Here is a 24158-nt window from a genome sequence, read left to right on the forward strand (position 1 = left end):
ATAGGCATCGAATTGGGAGGCTTGGTTAAGTCGTCGGAAGTCACTGAAAAACCTCCAACTCCCATCAGGCTTTGCAAAGAAGACAATAGGACTGGACCAGGGACTATGATTCTCTTCTGTCACACCTAGTTCCAGCTTACGCTTGATCTCCAACTCCACTTCTGCTCTTTTTCCCTTAGGAAGTCCATATGGGGTTTTTGGATGATCACCCCAGGCTTAGTCACAATGTTATGCGCAATCAAGGAGGTCCGTCCGCGTTTCTCGCTCAACACTTCCGGGACAGATAGGATAACTGATTCCAGCTTCCATTGCTGTAGGGGGGGTCAAATTAGGGCCGAAGTTAAGGTCTACATGAGCTGCTTATACCTTCTCCATGTGGGTTTTTAGAATGGGTCAAATCTTCGACAATCTATTGCGTAACTGCATGATATATTCTAATATATTTGTGGAGGGGAGTGTCTCCTCCTCCCAACCTTCCTTTAAAACGTCCAGTATTCCCTGGGGTTGTCATCCATACAATAATTCAAACAGAGAGAACCCCGTAGAGGCTTGTGGGATTTCCTTATATGCAAAAAGGATGAGGAGGAAGAGCTGATCCCAGTTCCTTCCATCCTCACTGATCACCTTACATAGCATTTATTTGAGGGTCTGATTAAACCACTCCACTAAACCATTAGTTTGAGGATGATACACTGAGGTCTTTAAATGCTTTATTTTAAGTAACTTGACCATTTCCATGAACATCTCCAAGGTGAAGGGTGTCCCACTGCATTTTTTGCAAATTTAAGGGAGTCATTGCTCCACTGCTCCCTTTAAAAGAAGCTGGAGTCTGCTTAAACTGAAAATGCTGCTGGGAGAGAGGCTCGTTTTCTACTCAAGGACCGTGGGTTCTTCACGGACAGCCATCACGCCTGGTGATGACATCTCTCTATGTAACGTCCCAGGAGTCACCACATCACCAGGAGTGATTTCCTCCCCTTGCTCAGCCAGCTGTGTACACAGTGTGGAGGCAACTGGGGATGTATTTTCACTGCCCATTATGAGAACCAAGTTTTGTTTCAGAGTGGCTAGTGTTAAACCACTTTTATTATTAGACCAGTCTCATCCTAGTATGATTGGAAATGGAAGGTTTTCCAGCATGGTCACCATCAGTTTCTTTAAAGTTCCCTCATAATTGATGTAGCACTTATAATGACAGACATCTCCGTGAATACAGATCAGACTGGTCTTGATTTTTAACCACTGTTGCGGGAACACTAAGTGGCAAGCAACAATGGAAATGTTGCTGCCGGAATCCATAAGGGCTAGTACTTTATGCCAGTTAACGATCACCACCCCAGTGTGAGGAAATGACAGTGGATTAACCAGAGCACAGCATCTCCCTCTCTGGGTCTCCCTGCACCCTATCTTGGCATTGGGCAAATGCCGCCCCTCCAGATGGAGACGGTGTGGCTCAAGGTTAGGGACACTCGCATGTTGGGTTTCAAACAGAGGCTGTTGTGTTCCTCCCAGGTTCAAAACCGCCCGCAGATCTTCAATGACCTCCATAGCCAGCACCCAATTTTACCCCATGGACAGAAGGCCTGAGGGGAGGTTGGTTGTCCTGGGTTGAAGCCCTGTTTTAAGACTTTCCTAGCCTGCTGGCCCAGGGCTCCCCAACCTTTTGCAGATGGCTCTGCCTCTCTGGATTTTGGGCAGGAGGCCTCTTCCTTTGGAAGGTCATAATAAGCCTTATGCATGTCGACCTCTGAGCTTGGCCCTATTCTGTTGACCTCTGCTGCCCTCTCCCACTGACCCAACCTTACACTGGGCCCATGAGATGGAGCTGGCATCAGATTCCCCCGACCGCCCCCAACAGACGACCCATACCCAGCCACTCGGGTAAGGTACTCTCTCACTTGGACCCGTAAGGTGTGAAATTCTTCGGGGTGATGTGTCAAAGCTTCTCTAAATTCCTGCTCCTTGTTCTTCAAGGAGTCCATCATCCTGCCAACTATGCCAATTGTTGTAAATAATCAAGTCTTGACACACAAAGAAGTTTGGGGCAGCCTCCCGTATACTTGAGAATTTGCTCCGACATGTTGTGAGGTGGAAATGGAAATGACATTTTGTGGGGCAGAACCAGAAGTGACATCTTTTTGGGTGCAACCAGGAAGTGAGATCTTATGGGGCAGGACCAGAAGTGATAAATTCATGAGAGCCAGGCGTAATTTCTCACATTAGATCTGCAGGGAGTCAAGAGAAAGGATTAATGCACTCTGCCACCCCATTGTCTGATCGGGAATTACCTCCTTTTGAGCCCTTTAGCTGCCTCCCATGTGCACATGTGTGACTCTATCTATCTATCTATCTATCATAATATAAAATTATTTCAGCTCTTAAGCTAACAGAAGAGAACATACCGGGAAGAACATACAAACTATTACACTTCTTTACTGGTGAAGGATTCTGCATTGACAGTCATGTGTATTTTAGCCTAGGGAACTCCTACAGAATCTTCATAATGTCCACAATCTTTTATAGGACTTACCTCATAGATGGACAGGTGTCACAATGATATGGAGTAAATAAGTGTGGTTTTCCGATCCAGATCCTGGGTCTGACTGGAATTTGTTTGTTTTTCCCAAGTTCCAAAAACACACTGGCCAGATTGGCCTAATGTGACTGCATAGGCATAGACATGAATGGGCCCTGCAATATAAAATGAAATTAGTAAGTTCAGAAAATGAATGGATGTAATAGTGAAACAGACATGAAAGTAGAGTTGCCTTCAGCATCTCTCCTCGCCTCTTAGTATTTTTCTCTTCCTTGCTGCCAACAAGCCACCGTGTGCTACATCACTGTCATCCTCTTGCCAGCAATGCTGTTCTTTCCTTTGGGAAGAAATTTATTAAGGTCAACTCCAGAGTGGTACACTGTGCAATGCAATTACCTGTATTAACTGTTTGGCTTTTCAGATGATGTATTTCTACTCTTAGGACCTAAAGCAGCAAGGGGTCTGCATTGGAAACCCCTTTCCAAAATCCCACCATGCAAATAAAACCTAGCAGGATCTGCCATGGTAAACACTGCCTCTCAAAGTCATCCACTGCAATGATGCCTAGTCTCCAAGGAGCATTCTGGTCAATGATCGGTGTTAAAGAGAAGCTTTCTGAGAATGGGAGGCGTAGGGAGGAGAGAGAGAGAGAGAGAGAGAGAGAGAGAGAGAGAGAGAGATACAGGATGAGATAGAGAGAGAAGGGAGCCTGCCTCAGTGGAAAGTCGGATCAATGTTGGTAGAATTAAATATTGATTTCTTGTGTGAAGTTACTTCACTGTAATTGGCTTCCATTCATCCTGAAAACACTGTTTTTCACAGAGATTAATATTTCCTACAGGCTGCTATTTCGTACCCAGCTCCTCAGGTAGGGGTGGAGGGGCAGAGTGTGATTTAAAGAAGTTGACAGAATACCACTGAGTGGGGTTTACCTGACCTGGGCTGACACATGCTAGCAAAGGTTATTAGTGCAGCAGTTTAATGTCACAGCCACAGGAGAAGCCAATGGGAAGGATAATGGGTGGTAGGGGGCATGAATACATGGCGTTTTAGTAACTAAATCGGTTTCAACAGTGAGTGTTAACAGTTTACTTTCGGTTTAATGTGCTGTGCACTGTTTATGCAAAATTTCCTGCTGAGATATTGAAGTTCTTGTGAGTTGGCTTGGCAGTAAAATGGGCATTGTGCCTGTTTTTAGCATTGATAAATCAGTCCATCCAGTTATAGCATCTGCTATATGACTATGTACTGTAATATTACAGCAGCAGTAGCATGCAAGATCAGAGCTCTGCCAACTATATACCTTAATTAAAGGATATGTGTTGGTGTGTCTGTCTAGTTGCTATGTCTCTGTCATTCCAATAGATGGCGCTTCACAAACCTTAGCACTGCTTCTATGAATGCCATACCAAATGGCATGTAACAGAGACATAGGCATTGCATGACACACTGCAAATGATAACACTGAGGTCAATTACTTAGATTGCAATCCATCTTATATGCAGCACAGTTAGTTTTCTTAATTATTAATGAATTACTTATTATTTATGAATTTCTGTATTAAACCAAACCTGGGTGACAAACTTTTGACTCAAATTACAAAATATTGTATACTGTAAATCAAGGATAATCAAAATCTGTCAGTCCTGAGCTGCAGGTTTTTGTTTCAACCCAGTTACTTAATTAGAAAACAATCCTTGCCAATAAATGATCTTATTTAATATGATGACTTATGGTTACTATTTTAGCTCAACAATGCCAGGTCATTCTTTAATCGTAGATTTTTTTTTCCTTTCTAATGATATCATTTTTCATCACTTTGCAGTTCTTCACTTTTTCTTCATTTTCCTTCTGATTATTTTATTAAACCAAATAGTGCACAATGAATACACACAGGTGTAAATGGAAACAAGCTAGATGGAGAACTGCTGGTTCTGTTAATTTGCAACTTATTACTAATAAGGAACTTTTAAAAAATCGCTGCAGCTGTCCATCACGGGAAAATATTCTAACTATTGAGAAATAAATATATAGAAAGAATTATAAAATAACTCATTAATGAGTGGTTTTCTGCAAATTGTACAATGCATTTACCAGTGTGAGATTGCCTAGCTAGGTTTAGATTATTGACGTTATTTTAAGCAGGAACAGCAGGGATACAGTGACTACAGCAATCCACTGTTATGGGCACTGCATTGGATATGGTGCCCCATAGCACATGATCAGTGATGGAGAGAGGCATAAATAATTCATTCTTGGAAATGACTCGCTCCCTAGCCCTTCTCCTCCAATACACCAATACAAATCAGTCGCTGTGCAGTTCTGTTCAATTGACAACTGTTCATGGGTTCAGCTTCCATTCTTTAACTGTTGTATTGTTTTGTTTTTATTTTTATGGTTTGAGTTAATAGAAGATGGCAAAAAGAGTGCTACAGTATTCATGGAACAAAAAAGATTAACAATATCATTCTTAGGGGTGGAAAAATAAACTGAATGGAAAAACAAATAGGAACGTGATTAACACCTATAAATAAAAACTGGTATATTAAAGTTAATCCAGACAGTCACTGATTTGGACTGAGTGTGGTTCCATCAGCTTTGGATTAGTGGGGTTTCCTCCACTATACTATTTTATTGTCTGGAAGCTATTATTAGCTATTTTTTGCATGAACATTTTACATTTTTTAACAGGGTTTATGGCATTGGAGCTACCTAGGCATAATATGGTTAGGCAGGTCTTTCATGGTGAAGTAAATAAACCTTTGCAGGTTTAAAATAGTATTGTGTTTATCTTCCAGTTACTGCTAGCTTTTTCTGCAGTAGTACATCACAAGGTGTACTGTATTTTTTGGAGACTCAACAAAAGTCCATGTTGATAAGTGGCACATATTCTGTGCGCCTCATCTAAGTTTATTTTTTCTGTATAGGTAGAGTCATATGTATGCATTTGCCATCACTAATATTTTCACATTTTATTAAAAAAATAATATTTAATATGGTGGCATACTATTACCTCACAGTTTTAGCATCTTATATCAAAATAATCTGTTTAGTTGTTGTTATCTATGTGGAGTTTGCAAGTTTTTCTTGCGTCTGATTTGATTTTCCTCCAGTTTTTTCTGACACATCACCCAAAAACTGTATATATCAGGTTAGCTGGTAGATATAAACTGCCTGAGTAAGGGTGAATTTGATCTGCAATGGACCGACATCCTGTCCGGGGTTGTTTCAAGTCTTAAACCTAACGCTGCTGTGATAGGCTCCAGCCCGGAGGTGTGCATCAGTACTGGAATCCCTGAGGACCCAAGAGATGCAACATAAAAATTGCAGGTGCAAGTCCTTTTACCTCTCATTGTGGTGGGAGTGTAGTCAGAATTGAGATGACAGGACACATTTCCTATAATCTTCAATAAAACTCTGGGAAAAAATTGCTTTTACTATGAATAAAAAACAATATGTTGCAAATATTCTGTCTTATTCAAGTAATACTACAATAATGAAAATGCTGTTGCATCATTTCAAAGTGCCAGATGCTCAAAGCATGTTGAGAAGCTTGGGTTGGTAGATAAGCAAAGGGCAATTAAAACTGGCCGCTACAACACAATTAAAAAGACAGGGACATTTCAACCAGATTCTCCATGTACTCACTGCTAGTATTAAACAAGACATTTGTCCATTATATTTTTTTATCAAGTAAACATTTTGTGCAACTTGAAAAATACTTCATTGACATGGCAAAGAAATATGTAAATTAGAACATTGGAATAATCTAGAAAAGAACCGGCCATTTAACCCAACAACGTTCACCAGTCCTATCCGCTTAATTAATCCAAAATAACATTAAGTCAGGTTTTTAAGTCCCTAAAGTCTTACTGTCTGCCATGCTACTTGAACTTATTCTAAGTGTCTATGGTCCTCTGTATAAAGAAAAACTTCCTAATGTTTATGCGAAGTTTACCCTTATCAAGTTTCCAACTATGTCTCCTTGTTCTTGATAAACTCATTTTAAACTAACAGACTTGATCCACTGGACTAATTTCTTTCATAATTTTAAACACTTCAGTCATGTCTCCTCTTAATCTTCTTTTGCTTAAACTGTAAAGGCTCAGCTCTTTTAATCTTCCTTCATAACTCATCCCCTGTAGCCCTGGAATCAGCCTAGTCGCTCTTCTCTGGACCTTTTCTAGTGCTGCTGTGTCCTTTTTGTAGCCTGGAGATCAAAACTGCACACAGTACAAATGAGGCCTCACTAGTGCGTTATAAAGCTTGAGCATAACCTCCTTGGACTTGTACTCCACACACCGTGCTATATAACCTAACATTCTGTTAGCCTTCTTAATGGCTTCTGAACACTGTCAGGAAGTTGATAGCTTAGAGTCCACTATGACTCCTAAATCCTTCTCATAAAGTGCACTCTCAGTTTTCACAACTCCCATTGTGTATTCAAACCTAACATTTCTATTTCCTATGTGTAATACTTTACATTTACTGACAATAAATCACATCTGCCATAAATCTGCCCAAGCCTTCTATAATGGTTTAACCCATAAACTGTCACATACTTGGGGGTTAATGCACCCCTGGACACCAAATCCTTTTTTCCTGCACTTTTTAAGTAAACGTCACAATTCACAAAGAAAATGTGAAATTTTAATGGAACACGTATTTTTTTCAAAGAGCATCACAATTACTGCAACATTGATCAAAAATCAATTATTATATGTACAAGGTGCAACTGACGTCATTGATGAAATTCAGTAAATCACCGAGCCAACTGCGCTTGAACTGGCTGCTCACAAGCACACACAGGTAAGAGCTGATGCTTCCAGGCTAGTCTAGTGCAGCAGCTGAATCCCAAGGACAGTGATGCTGCAATTCTGCCGTGGCCGGCAGTGGTCATGAACTGGCTGCTCGACGAATATATGGCACTGACTGATCAGCTCTGGCGTGGTGGCAAATTGCTCTCTGAAGAGATTATAGCGTTTGCAGCATTCAATGAATATACGTCGCCGAATATACTCGACTCCGGCATGCTGGCAAATTGCACTGAGAAACAACTTTAGCTGGTTGCAGAGTTCAATGACTGTACATCGCTGAATGTATGGTGCCGCATATACTCAGCTTCGGCGTGCTTCCAAATTGCACTGGAAACCAAATTTAGCTGGTTGCGGCGTTCAATTAATGTACTTTGCCAAATATACTCGGCTCCAGCGTGCTGGCAAATTGCATTGGGAACCGACTATAGCTGGTTCCGGCAGTTTAAGGGTTAATGGATTCTAGATTATCTGATAATCCACCTATTTTAGTATCATCTGCAAACATAACCAGCTTCTTACTTATATTCCTATATAAATCATTTAAATATTATGACACGTGAGTCCCTGTCTTGCACCCCAAAACATGAGGCTGAGGTTCAGTACTTTAGCAAAACCAACTTTATTCAGCTTCAGACAGGAACAGCACGCTTTTTTTATTGTAGTGGGATCCACCACTCTTGGTGGGCAAGTAAATAGGCATTTGTAATTTTCGAAAGGGCACTTATAGTGCGAATGTGATCGACTCGGATTTGCTTTTGCTGCGAGCCACTACAGCACTGTGAGCTTGCGGTTGCCCCAGCAACTGATAGACTGTCTTCCACAGACGTGGCTTTTCAGGACACTCTTCAGTGTGTTGTCCCGTTTATGGCCCCAAGGGAGTTTAGAAACCTTACAATATATTAAAATAGCATTGGCCCTAATGCTGACCCCTGTGGAACACCACTCTTAACATGAGCCAATTCTGATTTGGTTCCTCGCACCATCACCCTCTGCTTTCTGTGCCTGAGCCAATTCTGCACTCATCTTCAAACATAACCCTGAACTCCCACTTCTTTGAGTGTGATGCCCAATCTCTCATCTGGCACCTTATCAAATGCTTTCTGAAAGTCCAGATAAATAATCATACACTCCATTTTGATCATATCCTTTTGTTGCCTCCTCACATAATTCCAGCATGTCTTCTGAACCCATACTGACCATTCAGTAAAACTCATGTTGTTGCCATGTGCTGCCCCAATCTTCTCCTTAATAATTCCTTCCATTAATTTCCCTGTGATGCACATTAAGCTTTCTGGCCTATAGTTGCTTGAATCTGCCTGATCACGCTTTTTATCCAGCATATTGAATCATCGAACACCAGGGACTGGTGACATTGGTCAGAGATACAGTATCTGCAAAAACAGTGCCTGCAGGGGTCGAGCGGGGGTGGCGTTAAAATAGCCACACACACAGCTCTACTCCAACCCCCATGACTCTGAATTGGATTAAGCAGGTTTAAGAATGGAGGTGTGACAGCTCTCTGGTGTGCAATAGAAACTCAAATGTAATGTCTCTGCTTCTCTAGATGTAACCCTTAGGATGACTTAGGTGCCATATTTGAACTTCCACTGATTGTAATAGAAGTTAAAAATGTGTATTGCATTAAAATGTCAATAAGACAAAATTAAAGGTTTTTTGGGTTAGGCTGGCACACCATGCAAGTCTGTGTCCAACCCTGTGGCTGAGACTGCCAGAATAGACTCCAACCCTAAAACTGGATTAAGCAGGTTCAGTAAAGATAGACAAATGCATGGATGGAGTATTTTAAGTTTGAACCATGGTTGGTATTTACCTTGAAAGTTTTGCTATCAAAATTGGCTGTAACCACCTTTAATCCAATCGAAAAAAGCTGATTTAGGAAATAAAAGGATGGATGCTGTTCATGTTGTACAGGTTTTACACCTGACGCTGCCAGAATAGACCCTGACTCTCGCGACTCTTAAAGCAGGATCAGTTATCAGATGAATCGAAATGTCCTGACACTGCACTCTATGTGGGAGAAACTGAACAAACACTCCGCCAGAGAATGAATTTACACAGATTCCAAATTAAACACGGCAACACAGATGTTACTGTAGCGGCCCACTTCAACAGCCATGGACACTGTGAGAGGGACTTTAAAGTCACAGCGCTTATGGGCAAATTCAAAACACAGCAAGAGAGAAAAGAATGGGAAGTTAAACTCATGTTAAAATTAAATACATTACAACGTGGCTTGAACAGAGACAAGAGTTTTATAGCCAGGTATGAGGACTGTTTGCATCTCTCAGACTGACACAGATAACCTGTCAACAGAGCCACATGGTTTTGAAAAACTCATCACAAACTTCAAAGGACTTTGTTGGACAGTTATCTTATCCAAAGATCTTGACCATACATTGTTCTTCTTTCTCTTGTTAAATTAATCTTAGCCTGAACAGGTCTATTAATTTTTTACATTTAAGATTTTTCATTTAAAGATTTACCAATCTTGTTTCTTGTCCTAGTGTGTGATATAAACACAGGGAACTTCAGTTTCTGTATTACATCTTGCCTGAAGAAGAGGCCTGAGTTGCCTCGAAAGCTTGCATATTGTAATCTTTTTAGTAAATTTTAATAAATATGATCAATTAAGCAGGATCAGATATCATATGAATCGATAAACTATATTCTGACAGGACTGACTCTTTGTCAGATGTCTTATGCATGTTTGCCTGGATTGTAAAATGAATGAATAAATAAATTAATGAATAGTGAATAAATAATTTAAATATCTCTAGGTGACCCTAATGCGAAATGTACTTACCTCATGTTATTATGTGATATAATTAAGTTAATGTTGCAGATATGTTATAAAGGGTAGAACTGCTCTCATGTTTATAATGGGTCATGTTGGTTATGACTTCAGTTCTGAAGTTTTTTGGAAGCTGTGTAATATATGAGGGATGAGAGGTTTAACTGTATAAACCAGAAGATCCTGGACTGAATCCCAGGAGAGTCATAGCTGCTTTCAATCAAGTGTATTTATGATGATGGTCAAGCTTGCCAGGAGCCTTAAAAATCTATCACCATGACACCGTCCTCCATTAATCAGCAACGGCATATTTGGTCAATGCTGGGAAATACAAGGCAGCTGGCAGCATGATTGTGTATAGCAAATTTTGGAAATGTCGTGTTAATTCAAGTGAAAGAAAGCTCCAAAGAAATCAAAAGTGTGTATCATGTTAATTGGGATTCTCTTTTTTTTATTCTTTTCTTGTTTTGTTTTAAAACTGACAAAAATCTAAAGAGACACCAAAGCTTCAGCATAAGACGCAATTTGCATGTAAATGTCAGACTGTCGTTTATCAGTGTGTCTATGCAGTAATTGTCCTCTCCTATTGCAGTGGGAATTAATCACGCCGCCAGAAATAGTCGCCTTTCAAAATATTAGTCTTTCTATGACCCCTCCTTTCTGCATTTTTTGAGACTGGTATATGCAATCATCCAAAGTCCCTCCTCTCCTCCAAAGTGAGTGACACCGAGTCACTTTCTGCTATAGATCAGCAGGACGAGCATGAGGAGGTGGGGGTGGAGGTGGAAAAGCCATAAAAATGGGATTTATTGGGACACAGAAAGGCTTTTACTGCTGCAGGCTATCAGAAAATCAATGGGGAATGAATTCATTTCAAGTTTGTATCTGTTTAAAATTCTCCCCCATCTCTACGTCTTTTCGGTCTATTGGCATGATCTGCATTCGAAGGCTAAGTAAAGGTGGTGGGCATCTGGTACTTCTTCAATAAGAGAATCCATTTGTCACGTAGGGTACTTGCTTTTGATGCAGTAACACTTTCTTCTTAACACATTCAAGGTGAATTTCAAATAAATCCCACAGCAAATATGCGTTACACTTTTAGTAAAGAGCACGAATGCTCATATGAGGATGGACGTTAGCTCTTTTTTTATTGCACTTTGAATAACAAAAGTGGAACTTCTGAATATTGTACTTAAAGTAATGCACTGTATCTTTAGACACAACTTCAATAAAGTAAATGCAAATAAAAATCCCCAAGACAGAGACATTCTCTATCTCAAACAAGCCCTCACTGCACTATGAACCTTCCATTATCTTTGCCTCCTAAAAATGTGACCATTATCCTCAATAACCATGTCTGTTTATCCAAAACACATCACTAGGCCTCTGTCTGAGGTCTTTGAAACATCTTGGTGCAAATCAGAATAGGTTAGACACATGGATTCTAAAGCAACCTTGTTGAAGACCTCATTAGTGGGACCTCAAAGAACTGCGATCAAAGGGTACTCTGTGCTTGTCTCAACTTGAAGAGGTTCTGCCAAACTGTCTGCTTTCTCAGAAAATGTTGACTAAATGTCTCCCATGCTGTTTTCAGCAAGGTTTGGTTTGTTCAAGAGTAAGACTTGATTCTTAAGACTGACCAATGAATTGATTTTCCTTTGCCAGTTTTGAGGATGTTATACCAGAGAACAGTGGTGAAAGGGGATTCCGTGGATAGAGGTTTCAATTTTCCAGTAAGTCTCTATCATAAACTATAATTACCAACTGTGTGTAGTGACCAAATGAGCTTGTGAGTACAATTAGCTGTAATAAGGTTCCCACATAGAATTGCTGAGTTCCATCTCCTTGATTGGATGAGGTGCTTATTAATAAAGAAGATCCTTGGAGTGAAACTTCTGCATTTCAGGACAGAGAGGTGCTGAAGTAGCTTAGGCATATACTGTAGGTGGGATGCTCTTGGGTATCTTTCACAGGGGTGTACATGGCAAGTCCCACTGAGAAAACACTTATAATAGACCCAGTACATGCTGGAGAGACTCAATTTCTAGACTGGGCTGGGAATTTCATAGCAGAGGCTGGACTGGAACAAAAAAGGAAGTAAAGAGAACATCTGGTGTTTTTTCCCAAATGTTCCAGAATCAACAGCTCAGCTGGCAACCATCCCTTGTTGGTTTATTTAAATTTCCTTCTGGAACAACTACCACTGAGCCATCAAACCGCTACAATTCAAATAGACCACAGCATCCCGTCTGATTCAAACTATATTTATATGTTGCACTCCTCCTGGTCTATCATAATCAAAGCACTGGTGAGGAGTACTGGACCAGCAGCCGTGTTTACCTCCACACCCTCATACATAGGTTATGACCCCACCTGATATATCCTTTGCTTAGGTCAGCAAATCTACTTCACACTGCTTCTCAGGAGTGGCACTGCCTCTCTGTCATAATTAGAAGTGACAAATGCAGCTCTTAGTGTTGCAAAGACTGAACACTCACCACTTCAGGCTGAATTTCTCCTTTGAGGCCTGACATCTTGACACCTTGAAAATGGAATCTGTGCCTTAACCAACTATAGACTTCACTGTGGCATGACTTCTGATTATTATGTTTACTATCCAATATTATGGGATGACTGCCAGTGTAGTACCTACTCTAGGCTCATAATACATTGGTACAGTATAGTTAGAGTGAAATGGAACTTTGTTATTTCTTTTTTTATTATTATTTCTTTATCTCTAAGAGAATCTGATTCAAAAAGAACACAAAAGTAGACTGTCTCAATGACTACAGACCAGAGCAAACACTTCTACTGTGATGAATGCTTTGTGAGACAGTATATTTCAGATAGTTGGAACACTTACACAGAGGATGGCATACATCTTGCACTTTATACCACCTTGGCACACTTGGATAATAAAAACACTATGCCACAGTACTGTTTATTGAGTACGCAGCTGCACTATCAAACCTGATCCAAAAGTCACCATCTGCAGTTGGATTTTGGGATGGCAGACTTTGTCATGGGCAGATTGGCAACATCACTTCCTTTACACTAATTCTCAACCTATTCTCAGTCCCCTTCTGTACTTCTCTTTTGTCCTATGACTGTATAAACATGTACAGCCCCTGCTAAGAGAAAAAGAAGAAGGAATAATTCAGCTACTCAAAAGACCTCAGTGGGGAAAAAACTGGGATGTTGGATTACCACCTAGCACAGAGATTCAAATGCTTTTCTGCCTATTGCCATGTACTTAAAGCATAAAGAAGAACAGAACCAAGCTTACAGAGATTAATCTTTCTTTTTAAAGAAGTAAGGTGTAGAATAGTTATAGTGTAAGGGGAGACCAAATTAAATTTGGTGGAGAACTGTTCTAATTGTACATGAGATAGTGTAAGCTGAGTGGTAAAGCTCTGGGTCTAGTAGAGACATGCTCCTCCTTAAAAAGAAAGAAAATATCAAATTCAGACCGATATTTGAAAGAGGGGGACAGGAGGGCAGCATAGAACTAAGAAAGGTTATGCAGAGAATAACATTAATTTTGATACTGGCTACATCACATTGAAAAGAAGGAGAAAGATATGAGACCAAGAGGATAGCAATTCCTTAACATACTTAAAGACACATCAATAGCTGCACAAGATAATATCCTACACCAGGTTAGAAAATCCAGGTTCAAGGTACTGTATTTTATTGTGTTCGCTATTGAAGTGGATAGAGGCAGATTGTTGCCAGAAGAAGGGTGGATTTTTAAGAATTTATTGTATAACCTGAGACAGCTTCTTATAAACTAAACATATAAAAAGTGCAGAGGAGATTAATAATTGGGGCTACATTGTCTAAATTACCAAGAGAAATGGCAAGGGGTTCAAGAGATAGATTAAATAGAAGAGGAGAAGAAGGGCAACCTTAACTAACACTTCAAGAAATAAAAGGGAAGGAGATTTTAGAATTTGCAATGATAACCAGCGATGAGAAAAACAGAGCGTTTAAACATGTTGATAGATTATATCCCAAATCCACTTTATGAAAAACTGTTTGTAGCCATCACACAAAAAAAATGTTTAGCCACTAGCTTGGCATCGGTATTCATGAAGGATATTGAATGGTAATTTGAAAAATCAGAGGGATCTTTGCCCTGTTTTGGCATGAGAGGGGTCACAGTGATATTAATTGTATTTTTTATTTTTGTAGAGGAAATGGATGAATTTAGAATTAGAAGCAATGGATTGGATAACTGCTTCTAAAAAGAACAAAACCTCTGTAGATATTCCATTGGGACTCAGAGATTTCAAGAGCTTTTTTGCAATCAGCCATTGGCAAGGGGAAGTATAAGCGTGAGAAGGGCCAGACATTCCAGGAAAAAGTCAATACTGCAAATGGAAGAGTTAAAATTTCCATAAAAAATGAGTTTGGAATGGAATTTGAAGAAACATGAATTAATCTTGGAGGGTTTTTTGGTGATATGTCTCTCTACTGAAGGTTTAATTAAAAAAATGGTGCAACAAGAACTACATTTCTAAAGCCTGAACACCAGCAATTTTGTTTGTTTCACCATTTTTAACTAGCCAAATACAGAATGGCTCATTTGCAGACTACTTAATGAAATAAGTTTATCAAGTGTGGATCCGGATTTTTAACAAAAATTCACAGTAGGAGAGATAAGATGAACATCAGCAGGGGGCCTGAGGCAGTATTAGTGGGAAATGAAGCACTGTAAGAACTGATTTATGGTTCAAAATGGGGTTAAACATCATGCTGGCATTCGTGATACAAATAAATAGATAGTAAAGTCTTGACTGAGAATGATGTTCAGGAAATTAAAAAAAATACTCTTCAACAGAAGAGTAAATTAGGCAGAAGAAGTCAAACAAGTTTAAAACAGAGGTGAACCTGGACTGGTCACAGGTGTAACAGAAGATAAGCTGACATAAGGGAACAGGAGACTTCATGAAGGCATTTGTGTCAACCTCCAAAATGGTCTTAAAGTCTTTAAAAGTTCAAATTTGGCAAGTGGGGTTCATGAGTATGCACAACGTAATGCTATTTTTCCCTTCCAGCTTCTGCACATAATTAACAGAACCTGCCCTAGGATTTAGAAGTTGATTCTGATTCTTTTAATTTGCAATTAATCACCTGCATTTCAGGAGTGTTTAGAGAACACCACCACATGGTAGCATTGACTAAAGACTCTGGATACATTCTAAATTAAAAAGTCTGGAGTCATGCAAAGAAACAATATTATTTTTATACAACCAAAAAATCAAGAACACTGGATCTGTTCACATTTAAACTGACATCAACGTCCAGAACCTTCCAAGAAAAGATCACTAGGTCAATCATTTGTGTTCTTCCAAAAGGTGAAAAATGGCAAACTACTGTGAAAATTTTGAAATTGTATTAAAATACTGAATCAAAGAACAATAAACAAGCATTGTCAAAACCAGGAAAACACACAAGAAGTAGTCAGACTTGCACAGTGAATGTGCTGAGTAGCTGGTTTAAATCTCATCACTCCAATGACATCCTTTAATGTGACTCCCCATTTCTCTTTGCCTGGCAACCTACAGTCTCTTCCTTGCATAAAGTTGCGGTGAATGTAACAAAACAAGATGTCACAACTGGCAAAATAAAAAGAAATAGATAATTAATTTGTATCATGCTAAAATGCAAATCTATAACATAAATAACTGAAAGACTGAAATCTTTATATTCAGAAATATAATGTGAGAGAGACAGACGACAACAATAAAGAGCTGAGGTACCAGCCTGGTCTCCCCGTATAATTAGTTTGGGAAAATAAATAAAATACACACAGAACCTACTTCAGAACAGAACTGCCAAAGATGGCAGAGCGTCTGGTTTTCTGTCCTTCCAGTAGGTAATGGTGTGTCCAGATGGACGGACGCCAGAAGTGGCATCAGAAGTTTTATAGTTGTCAATCATCCGGTCTGCAGATGGAGGAAAAGAAAAAGGCATTAGGGTACAGCGCCAACCCCTGGAGCATTGGTAGAATTACAGTCACTAGAGCCCTTCAGTTGTCCCATATACACGCAAGTTACAACAGAAAAAATGTAAAGAAACATATGATAAAAATTTAATGAAGACAGGATCGTTAAATACAAGCAATAATTCACAACAATCCATAAGATAGAGAAATAAGACAATACATGAAAAGAGGAGAAGCAGAATAAATGATTAGTGGAGGAAAGGCTTAGCTCTGCAACTGCTGCCTCCATCCTCAAATAAACTGGTCCCAGGTAACAATATAAGAAGATGCACCCACAATCCCATTCCAAGAAAACTCAAAGCCAATCAAAAAGCCATAAAACCGACTTTAATAAATAACAAAAAATAAAACAAAACTACAAATCCCAGATAGCTAGTCTTCAGAAACAAGTTCACAGAAGAACAATAAAACTAGCAAGAGTGGCAACCACTCCTAAAACCGCTTCCTTATCTAATTATAATTACTCCCTAAAACCTTTTTTATATTTCAACAAAAGTCAGTAAGCAAAATAGAACTGACAAATGCTTTATTCCATTTCCCAACTCACAGCCAAAGCCTGTGTAGCCACAGTATATAAACAATAAAACAGAACAAACAGTGATTGTTAATGCAAGCCAAAGTGAGACCCCCACCTCCACACATACTTGGAATGGTGACAAGTTGAAAATGTTACATTTATAGAGTACATCTCTAAAAGCCAAACAAAAATAACATCCCTAAAGAGCTGCACATGATCTCGAGGGGTTGACATGCTGGAGCAGGCACTCCATGGCTGTCCTATTTGCCCAGAAATGAGCAGATAAAACACTGAAAACAAATAAAAAGGCCCACATTGACACAGAAACAATAAAAAAGCTAGATCAGTGTGTCAGTGCAAAGAAAGTTAAAATGATATCAAACTGATATCAAAAATACTGTATGTCAAAGTGTGGAAATACAGGTGGAAGCACAGTTTGAGATGCTCAATGTGTAATTGAAAACAATTTTTTTCAAGAAGTCTCTTTTTCAATATCATGGATGGAACAAGTGCAGGCCACTTCACATTAAGACTTTCTTGTGGAAGACGAAATCACTACATTTACCACCACAAATGCAAACCACTGAGAAGGCTAAATGAGTACACGTGGAGTGAAAAGTTGTCAAAAGAGGGTTGTCACTGAATTGTCTAAAGAAACTGCAGAGGGGATTCAGAAAGTATTCAGACTTTTTCATTTTTTTCACATTGTGCTAAAATCATTAAAATTTATTTTCTTACTCATAAAGTAACACTTGGTACTCCAGAATGACAAAACAAAACCATTTTTGCAAATTAATTAAAAATAAAAAAACTGAAATTGCCACAAGTGTTCAGACCCCTTAATCAGCGCTTAGTTGAAGCCCCTTTGGCAGGGCAGCCTGGACACTTCTTATGTATGATGAGACAAGCTCTGCACACCTTTATTCTGGGGATTTTCTGCTATTCTTCTTTGAAGATCCTATCAAGCTCTGTCAGTCTGGATGGTGATTGTCTGTAGACAGCAATTTTCATGTCTTTCCCAAGATTTTTGATTGGGTTCAAGTCCCGGCGCTGGCTGGGCAACTCAATGACATTCCCAGAGTTGTCCCTAAGCTACTTCTTTGTTGTCTTTGCTTTAAGTTTGGAGTCATTGTCCTATTCAAAGGTGAACATTCAGGTTAGTCTAAAGTCCAGAGTGCTCTGGGGCAGGTTTTCTAAAGGATATCTCTGTATAGGGTGGTCCAGATCTAATTAAGCAATTTTCATTACTCTATAACTTATTAAGTTTATTACATAGAAAATCACCTAAAAAATCCCGGACCATCAAGAAGTGTGCAAACTGACGACATGTAGAATCGTCTTCTCGCCGAATTGGAATCGTCCCTGCATAAATCAAAGTCATCCAGACGATCTGGATTTGTATAATTAGATCTGGACCACTCTGTAGTTTGCTCTGCTTCTCTCAAACATCTCTAGCCTCCAAGTCCCTGTCACTGAAAACCAACCCCACAGCATGATGCTGCTATCTCTATGCTCAACCTTTGAAATGGTGTTACACAGGTGATGAGTGGTGCCTGATTTCCTCCCATCAGTTCAATCATTGTTTCATTAGACGAGAAAACCTTATTTCGTGCAGACCATGAGTCTTTTAGGTTCCTTCTTACAAATTCAATGCAAGCGTCTTTGTGTCTTTTACTGAAGAGAGGCTTCTGTCCGGCCACTCTTTCACAAAGCCCAGATCGGTGGAGGGATGCAGTTGTTTCGGGATGTTTCTCCCATCTTCTTATAGGTTCCCTAGAACTCACCTTGAGTGAACATTGGGCTCTTGGTCACCTCTCTTACCATGGCCTTTTCCTAACATTCCTCGGTTTGGTTGGGTGGCCAGCCCTAGGAAAAGTCATAGTTGTTCCAAATATCTTCCAATTAAAAATTCTGAAGGGTTTAAGGATCCTTCAGTGCTGTAGAATTTTTTTTTTTTACCTTCCCCAGATCTCTACATTGACACAATCCTGTCTCTAAGCTCTGCAAGCAATTCTTTCAACCTCATGGCTTGGATGTTGGTCTGATACACATTGTCAGATGTACGGACTTTGACAGAAATGTGTGCAGCTTTCTTAATCATCCCCAATCAATAGAGTTGACCACAGATGGACAAAATGATGATCAATAGAAAGTGATGCATCTGAGCCAAATTTCAGTGTTATTGTAAAGGGTCTGAATACTTGTGTCAATATGATATTTCATTTTTTTTTATTTTTAATAAATTTCTAAACAATTGTATAGTTCTATTTTCATTTTGTTATTTTGGGATATTGAGTGATTCTTGATGTTGGGAAAAATAATTTAAACAATTTTACCATTGGCAACATAGCAAAATGTGATAAAACTGAAGGAGTCTAAATATTTTCTGAAGGCACTGTATATATATATATATATATATATATATATATATATATATATATATATATATATATATATATGGTACTGTGCATACATTATGTTGCACACAATATATGAATTAATATTCATGGTATATTTTTTTTTCTGTCGGTGGTATTGGATTACTGTCACTAGCCTGAGGGAGATATATGTAAGTCATAAGTTTTTTGTACTGTTTACAGTATTCATAACAATAAACTTGAACTTGAACTTAATTCCACAAGGCAATTTCATTTAAACGACCGTAAAGAGCACAAACCATAAGAGAGGACAGAATATAGAATTTGCAAACCAACATTCAGACACAAATAAACTCAACAGTCTATAAAGAGTTAAAATCATCTCAGCATGTTCAGTTAAACCAATTCAGTAGAGAACAAGGTCATCTTTTATGACTGCTGCACCCCATTCATTAAATATTCCTGACATTGCCTTCTGATTGAGTGTCCAGTTGTATTGGGAGGTGGGGGGGATCAACCTGTACTAAGTGTAGACAGGCTATAAACAACAGGCACCACTCTTTATGGATTATCCTACCTAAAATTATGTCAAGGAGGCCAGAATTTAAAAAACAGCATTTTATTAAAGAAATAACTAAATCACAAGGAATTTATGAATACAGGGAATTTTCAAAGTATTAAAAAAAAACCAGAGTAAAACAACAAATCTGTTTCCCCTTTGTGCCTCACAATACGGGGTCAAGTTCTTGTGAATTAGATGAAGTGGCTTATCCACTTGCCTGCCCCAGGTTATGAGATGGCCTTAATGTTATTCCTGTGGTCACTTACAGTGGATTCAGAAAGTATTCACTTTCTGTACACTTATTATTTCGTAGAGTCAAGTTAGAATGGGAAGATTTGCTATTTTTTCCATCAATCTACACTCAGTAACTCACAAGGACACTGAAAACATGCTGTCAGAAAGGTTTGTAAGTTTTTTTAAATATAAAAAACTGAAACCACTCATTCATATTCAGTATCTATTGAGACCTGTTGCTGTCAAAATTGTGGTCAGGTTTATCATCTTAGCGTTAATTATCCCTGTGTCTGTAACCACCTGTGGCAAACCAAATTGACTAGATATAAAAGTGCCACGCTTCTGTGTATACGGTTCTACAATTCACACTTCATGCCCGGACAAAAAGCAATCCATAAAGTCCAAGGAACTCTCTGTAGATAGATAGATAGATAGATAGATAGATAGATAGATAGATAGATAGATAGATAGATAGATAGATAGATAGATAGATAGATAGATAGATAGATAGATAGATAGATACTTTATTAATCCCAAGGGGAAATTCATGTATATATATATATATATATAAACTGCTCAAAAAAATTAAAGGAACACTTTGAAAACACATCAGATCTCAATGGGAAAAAGAAATCCTCCTGGATATCTATACTGATATAGACTGGGTAATGTGTTAGGAACGAAAGGAAGCCACATCGTTTGATGGAAATGAAAATGATCAACCTACAGAGCCCTGAATTCAAAGACGCCCCAAAAATCAGAGTGAAAAAATTATGTGCCAGGCTAGTCCATTTTGCCAAAATTGAATTGCAGCAACTCAAAATTGTTCCCAGCACTTTGTATGGCCCCTGTGTTCTTGTATACATGCCTGAAAACATTGGTGCATGCTTCTAATGAGATGACAGATGGTGTTGTGGGGGATCTCCTCCCAGATCTGGACCAGGGCATCACTGAGCTCCTGGACAGTCTGAGGTGCAACCTGGTGGCATTGGATGGACCAAAACATAATGTCCCAGAGGTGTTCTATTGGATTTAGGCCAGGAAAGTGTGGTGGCCAGTCAATGGTATCAATTCCTTCATCCTCCAGGAACTGCCTGCATACTCTCACCACATGAGGCCAGGGAATTGTCGTGCACCAGGAGCCACTGTACCAGCATAGGGTCTGACAATGGGTCCAAGGATTTCATCCTGATACCTAATGGCAGCCAAGGTGCCTTTGTCAAGCCTGTAGCGGTCTGTGTGACCCTCCATGGATATGCCTCCCCAGACAATCATTAACCCACCACCAAACTGCTTATGCTGAATGATGTTACAGGCAGCATAATGTTCTCCATGGCTTCTCAGACCCTTTCACTTCTGTCACGTGCTCAGGGTGAACCTGCTCTCATCTGTAAAAAGCACAGGGCACCAGTGGTGCATCTGCCAATTCTGGTATTCTATGGCGAATGCCAATCGAGCTGCATGCTGCTGGGCAGTGAGCTCAGGGCCCATTAGAGGACATGGGGCCCTTGGGTCACTCTCATGAAGTCTTTCTGGTTGTTTGGTCAGAGACATTCACACCAGTGGCCTGCTGGAGGTCATTTTGTAGGGTTCTGGCAGTGCTCATCCTGTTCCTCCTTGCCCAAAGGAGCAGATACTGGTCCTGCTGATGGGTTATGGACCTTCTATGGCCCTCTCCAGCTCTCCTAGAGTAACTGCTTGTCTCCTAGAATCTCCTCCATGCCCTTGAGACTGTGCAGGGAGACACAGCAAACCTTCTGGCAATGACACTTATTGATGTGCCATCCTGGAGAAGTTGTACTACCTGTGCAACCTCTGTAGGGTCCAGGTATCGCCTCATTCTACCAGTAGTGACACTGACTGTAGCCAAATGCAAAACTAGTGAAGAAACAGTCAGAAAAGATGAGGAGGGAAATATGTCAGTGGCCTCCACCTGTTAAACCATTCCTGTTTTGGGGGTCATCTCATTGTTGCCCCTCTAGTGCATCTGTTGTTAATTTCATTAACACCACAACAGCTGAAACTGATTAACAACCCCCTCTGCTACTTAACTGACCAGATTAATATCCCATAAGTTTCATTGACTTTATGCTATACTCTAATTAAAAACTGTTCCTTTAATTCTTTTGAGCTGTATATATATATATATATATATATACATATATACATATATATGTAGACAGATAGATAGATAGATAAGGCACTATATAACTAATAGATAGATAGATAGATAGATAGATAGATAGATAGATAGATAGATAGATAGATAGATAGATTGTCACGCTTGGGTCACAGATTTGCACAGAGACACAGAAGGTCGTAGAAAAAAAGAAGGATTTTTATTCAGACACCGCAAACACATGAGCTTAAACGTGCTCCATGACAAGTCAGAGATGACAGTTCCGCTAGGAGCAGAGAGAGATAAAAGCAAACAATCAATTCCCAAACTGACAGGCGCTGCGCAAGGCTTATAAGTCGGCGGAGTACCGCGCGAGGCTTGTATTACGCGTTATAGTGCAAGGATAAGGAGCAATGTGTAGTCAGTGTTTCAGGGTTTGTGGCTTTCCCAGGGCGTCTGTCTCTATTTGGGGTGCGATCAGCCCTCCAGCTCACACCCTCCCCCTCAGCTTTATTCACATTCCTGTGAATCAAGCAACTCTCTGTACTAGGTTCATTTAGTCGTGATAACACGTCTGCGTTGACGTGTTCAGAACCTGGTCGGTGCTTTACTGTGAAACTGTAAGGTTGTAAACCCAGAAACCATCTCATTAGACGAGAGTTTGTATCTTTCTGTCGGTACAACCACTGGAGTGGAGCATGATCAGTTACCAAAGTGAAGTTTCGTCCCCACAAGTAATAGCGAAGCGCTTCCACAGCCCACTTAATTGCCAAGCATTCTTTCTCAATTGTAGAATAATTGCGTTCCCTAGGAAGTAATTTCCTACTCAAATATGTGATTGGATGTTCTTCTCCATCAAAAATTTGTGACAGGACTGCGCCCACACCAAATGCACTTGCGTCTGTTTGCAAGATAAAATCTTTTGTGAAATCCGGGTTCCTTAGAACCGGGTAAGAAGACAATGCTTTTTTTAAATCGTTGAAAGAACGTTAGCAATTTTCTGTCCACAGGACAGGTCGGTTTTTTCTGCCTCTAGTAAGTTCTGTAAGAGGAGCAGCTCTATGTGCAAAATTTGGAATGAATTTTCTGTAGTAACCAGCGAGTCCCAGAAAGGCGTACTTGTTTCTGTGTCTCAGGTCTCGGGTAAACAAGCATTTCTTCTATTTTCCTTAATTGTGGCCTAAGTAAACCCTTGCCCATAGAATAGCCTAAGTAATGAGTCTCGGACATGCCTAGTTTACATTTCTTAGGGTTAGCAGTAAGGCCAGCCTGTCTCAAGCTTTCAAGAACGGCTTGAAGCCGCTCTAAGTGTGTTTTCCAATCATTGCTAAAAATCACGACATCGTCAAGGTATGCCCCAGCATATTCAGAGTGAGGACGTAGGATCTGATCCATCATACGCTGAAAAGTTAGAGGTGCCCGTGAAGACCAAACGGAGTCTTGTAAATTCATAGAGTCCGTCAGGAGTCGCAAATGCCGTTTTCTCACAACTGCTAGCCTCTAAAGGCACCTGCCAATAGCCTTTCGTGAGATCTAGCGTGGAGATATAGCTCGCCTGACCCAGTTTTTCCAACAGTTCATCGACACGGGCATGGGATAAGCATCAATTTAGAGACCTTATTCAAGCGTCTGAAATCGATACAGACCCGAACCGAACCGTCTTGCTTTGGGACTAATACGACTGGGCTGCACCAGTCACTTTTACTTTCACGAATTACACCCAGTGTCAGCATCTTTTTACCTCTTCGCACAATATTTCGCGCTTCGTATCCGAACGGCCGCATCTGTACGAACATCAGGTGCAGTGGTAATTTTATGTTTTGTAATGTTAGTCTTGCCTGGTAAATCTGAAAAGACATCAGTGTTCCGTTCTATCAAAGATAACAGTTCTGTCTTTTGCGTGTCAGTAAGATCGTTACCAATGGTAACATCGGACTGAGAAACAGCAGCCAAGGAAGTGTTAACCTCTTGTCGGTCGTGCCATTCCTTCAAGAGGTTAATGTGTAAAATCTGGAATGGTTTGCGCCGCCGGTATTCTAACCTTGTAATTTACGGACTCATACGCTCCTCAATAATGGCGGGCCCTGCCATTTAGCTAAGAATTTGTGTGGATCCGAGGGAACCAGTACCAAAACACGATCGCCAGGTTTGAACTCACGGAGCTTGCTGCCCT

The sequence above is a fragment of the Polypterus senegalus genome, chromosome 3, assembly GCF_016835505.1.
Source record: "Polypterus senegalus isolate Bchr_013 chromosome 3, ASM1683550v1, whole genome shotgun sequence".
Classification (NCBI taxonomy): Eukaryota; Metazoa; Chordata; class Cladistia; order Polypteriformes; family Polypteridae; genus Polypterus; species Polypterus senegalus.